This window comes from Pinus tabuliformis, chromosome 7 (genome assembly GCF_031772625.1).
Source record: "Pinus tabuliformis cultivar Carrire ecotype Pingquan chromosome 7, CPIR1, whole genome shotgun sequence".
NCBI classification, from domain to species: domain Eukaryota; kingdom Viridiplantae; phylum Streptophyta; class Pinopsida; order Pinales; family Pinaceae; genus Pinus; species Pinus tabuliformis.
The window spans coordinates 464,597,281-464,602,217 of NC_142293.1; the positions used below are offsets into that span (position 1 = coordinate 464,597,281).

The following is a 4,937-nucleotide window of genomic DNA, read 5'->3' on the forward strand; positions in this document are numbered from 1 at the left end:
CAAAAAATGTTGTATAACCTAAGGATCAAGTATGGAGACTCAATGATAAAGCATATAAATGCCTTCAATACCACAATAAGTAAACTATTACCTATTAATATTAATATTTCAGATGAATATAAGTGCATCAATTTATTTTTTTCTGTTGGACACCTAATCCTAATGGGTTAGTGTGGAAGCCGAATGGACAAAACCAGTCCAAGAGACCTTGGGATCTGAAACCCAAGAGTCACATATTTGTACTATAAATGTATATCTATTGTTAATAAAAAATGTATTGCATGATTTATCCTTCCTATCTCTCTTGCTGTCCATGTGTGTTTAACATGGTATCGGAGCCAAGTTGTTTTTCTGTGGCCTGTTATGTGCATGTCAGTCCTAGCCCTCTGCCATATTCTTTTCCAGCGCTCCTAACATGCTGCCTCTGCCATATAATGCATCTGTCCAAGCCGTTCTGAGATGTCTGTCTTCCATATTCTATTTATGAGACCTGCGTTCTCTGTCCATTGCTCCTGTGCTGCGCACCTCTGCCATATGACTGTGTTTAATACGTTTTTCTAAATTCCTCACAGGCCAGAGGAACAGTGTAATCAAGTTGGTTGCATGCAGCCGATTGTAACGCATGCCATTTTCCGAATCTGGTGGTATGAATCCCCTTCGCTACGCCTCCACCCAACGGCTCCGTTTTGATCTTGTCTACAGGCATGTTACGCAAATGCTCCAGAGATAACTTTCCCCGCTCTTTCAACAGGGTGTCTAAAATATTCCGGATTCTGTAAGCTTTTGTTTCGGCTAAGCCACCACACCTAATGGCGTCCTCTACAGCCTTTGAATCTGCCTTGAGGACTTCCTCCCAGCTTTGGAATCTGGCCTTAAGTGAAACGAAAGCTCGTCTCGAATTTGCCTCAGTGGTATTCTGTGACAACAGGGTGCTTATCAAAGAATCCAACATTGTTTCTTGCGCTTCAGAAGGGGCAACCGAATGAATAGTTCCAGTTTGTCGATTAATTTTTCGATTGTGAAATTCGGGCACAGAACTATGTTCTGTCTCTACCATTTCTTAGCATTCGCTTCATTCACTCAAGCTGTTAAAACAAAGTCGAAACCGTATTTTCCAACTTTCTTAAAGTTTACCTCTGTATTTCGTGCTCTTATTTTTCTTGCAGATCTCTCTCCACTGCAACTTCTTGCATTAAGTCCGCAGCCTCGGCAATAAGACCCTGCTCCTCCTTGATTTTTGCAAGCTTCCTAACCAACCGGGCCCTTTCTATTTCGACATAAATCTTCCCAGCTGAGACATTATTCAGTGTTTTGATCAGTTCAACACGTGTATCGAGGTCAGGTGTCTCATCAATATATTGCATGGCTTGCTGAACCATCGCAGTGACTGTCTGCTTCAGCTGTGCTCTTTTCTTTGAAAGAACGCTAATTTGCTCACTTAGTGTCTTCCATGCATGCGCTTCATAACAAATCTGCACTATTGCCACTACCACCTTTCGAGTTCCAGAAACATCAGCAGCAAGCCTCATCTGCTTCTCTATATTTGAAAGAGCATCTATTGCAGCATCCAATTTGCCTTCTTGGAGGGCTACTTTCCTCTGCGCAACAATTTCACGGTCAATAGAGTCCAGATCGGCTCCGGCAGGCCTCGCGGAGGGACAACCAGTGTCCGGAGGTCCCGTGGAAGCTTCTTCCTCCATAGCGCTCATGGTTGTTCCATCTTCCACCAGCACGCAGTTTATGATCTAACGCGGTGTTTTTTCCGTGCGTTAAGGGATGGAGAGAGTCTTTTCTAATCTAGTTCTCACAGGTATTCACCAGTAAGATGGAATAGACAAATTGTTTGTTAAATACCGCTAAATGTTCTTAGAGCCCGTGAAGTTTCTTCTTTAAAAATATTGGGACAAATATTGTTGAGACATATATTGAGCCCGAAACCATCAACTAACTCATTTTTGGGTTTTGAAATTCATACACTGTTCACCGCACCACATTTTTTGGCAAGATATATATTTCCTCCATTAGAAAGGCCGAGTGCATACTTTGGTGGTTGATAAATCACTGTTGGAAAGTTGAATGCTTTGTATTTTACACAAGTCCATATTATCTTTGCTGTAGCAGACTCTTTTAGAGATGCCAAGTTGAATTGGTTAAATGATTTTGGTGATTGAAGTCGAGGAGTTCTTGCCTGTTCATTTTCAGAAACTTTGTTTCAGTCCTGTGGCTTTAATTTGAGAAGACAGTTGGTTCCAGGCCTAAAGCAATCTTTCTAAAGTTGGTTCGTGACCTGCATAGGCCAACTTTGTATTTTCTACAACGACTTCCATAAAGAATGATCTAGCCCCAAGGCTACAAACTTGTATTTTCTGTGGTTGTTTCAGTTGAGTAGCATATCACTGTACCTGTGCTTGAAATCTTAATGAGTATAGACTATTGGAAGTGATGTTTGGTGATGTACCTCTGCTATAGAGGGTCTCAAACTTCCTCATCTCATTGGATGTGTGGCTGTGAATATATTGAAGACACTCCATATTTATTTCCCTGTCTTGGAGCTGAATACGTTGCATATATTATCACTGTGGTGTTTTCTCTGTAATGATGGAGCTTCTTTGATGTTATAACACTTATCTACAGCCACTGTTCTTCCTAACATTTGCTGGTATATTCTACTTCAAATCTCTGTTATTATTAGAGTTGATATATCAGAGGTATATGTAATCCATTCCTGTAGTTGAAGTTCGAATTTCAAAGGAGGAAGAAGTCATCTAGTTGTGCATCCATACAAAGCGTATCTTGGTATACCTGAGCATCTTAAGGGTGAAACATATCTACTGTATCTGTGTTGGAAGGACTTTGAGCCTCTTTTGTATATCTCTTAATTGGGCAAGAAGACTCTCTGAAGATCCAGCTTGAGGCAGCTGGCTTCTCTTCTCAGTTGCCAATGTTGCAGTTGCTGTTGCCCCAGTTGTGGAACTGTATTTAAAATTCATTATAGTTTTTGTTCCTTGATTCATTTGCTGCACATTTACAAAGGATTTTTCTGTGTCTTTGTACTGTGAGTGGGTGTCACTTTTACTCATTGGGTCATAGTTATAATCAGTGTTTTAAAGGGGTGTAATTTTGACAATGAAGAATATGGCTCGTATTACTGAAATATTAGAGTTCTTAAAAACTCTGATATATTCCTCTAATCATGAAACATTCCAAATCAGCAAAGGCTCTCTCTGATAAATTAAAACATGTCTACAATATGCACAAGAGAAAATTGATTTTTTCCAGCTTGAAACACAGCTACAGCAAGAAGAATTAAAAGGAAGGTGTCATTCTGAGCCTGTTTCTGTTCAGAACAATGAAGCAGACTCCCATAAACAGCAAGTCAATATTGTTCAAGTTCATTCAGATCCAGTGCCCAATAAAGCAGCAATTGTACATGCAGATCCAGAAATTCAGTCTGCACTTCCCAAGCCCATCATCAGACCTTAGGAACAGCTTGTCCACAACAAGCACAGAACTGGTCATGGATATGACAAGGACTTGTCCTTTCATATTCCAGACTATGCCAAACCCATCCAATTTCAGAGTGCTGGATTCATTCATAACAGTTCACTTGCTCCTCATGACAGTTCACCTCCAGCTGTTCCAAATTCTGCCCCTCTTCCACAGCAACAACAACAACAACAACAACAACAGATCGTGAAATGCCAACACTGTGACCGAGTTGGCCATTTGAAAGATCACTGTTTTGATCTTCATCCATGTAAGCACTGTCATAAAACCAGCCATTCTTCACACAGATGCTTCAAAAACAAACATCCTGCAAGAACAAAGATTCATCTTGGATGGATCGCTTCTTGGCAATGGGCATCAACAGCCAAGAAGATATTCCAAACACATGTCAGAACTTGTTCCAGAATATTGAACAGTCTTGCAGTTGAGTGTTCTCCATCTTCTCACCTTGTATCTGACAGGGGGGGAAATGATGGTCATCTACAAGCTTCAAAGCCACATCAAGTGAGCCTGAGCCACAACCTACCACACCAGTTTCAGAGTTGTAGCCAGAGACAAAGATGCCTGAACATGCCTTCAGTTGGCAATCTGGGACACTTCCTCTAGCAGAAGACTCCAGCTTCTTGCCAGTTTTGGAAGAGTTCCAGGAATCGCAGAGTTGTTGGTCATCCTTAAACCATCACAGATTAAGAACACTTCCTCTAGCAGAAGACTCCAGCTTCTTGCCAGTTTTGGAAGAGTTCCAGGAATTGCATTAAGCATTCTAGAGTTGTTGGTCATCCTTAAACCATCACAGGTTGAGACTTCCCTTTTCAGGTTGAAGTTTTACCTTTTATGCGGGGCGAGACCTCCCTTTTATGGTTGAAGGTTTCCCTCTTTAAAACAATAGGATCACTTCCTCTAGCAGAAAACTTCAGTTTCTTGCCAGTTTTGGAAGAGTTCCGGGAACTTCACTAAGCGTTCCAGTGTTGGTGGTCATCCTTAAACCACTGCCCTTTATACCAACATTTCATAGAGCACATTCAGCCTAGTGCTACCATGCATTTTTTGCACATTTTGTATTACATCTCTTTTCTTGGACTCATACATAACCCTTCGGATTAAGTGGGGGAATGTTGGACACCTAATCCTAATGGGTTAGTGTGGAAGCCGAATGGACAAAAGCAGTCCAAGAGACCTTGGGATCTGAAACCCAAGAGTCACATATTTGTACTATAAATATATATCTATTGTTAATAAAAAATGTACTGCATGATTTATCCTTCCTATCTCTCTTGCTGTCCATGTGTGTTTAACTATTACCTATTAATATTAATATTTCAGATGAATATAAGTGCATCAATTTATTTTTTTCTTTACTGAATTAATAGGATAGTTTAGTTTTTTCCATAGGTAGTAATGCAATTATTTTAAGTTATGACAATACAATC

At 40.4% G+C, this 4,937-nt stretch overlaps 1 pseudogene; it reads right to left on the reverse strand.

The window, feature by feature from the left end:
* Positions 1-1,151: 1,151 nt before the first annotated feature.
* Positions 1,152-1,700, reverse strand: LOC149247963 (26S proteasome non-ATPase regulatory subunit 12 homolog A pseudogene; annotated as a pseudogene).
* Positions 1,701-4,937: the final 3,237 nt, after the last annotated feature.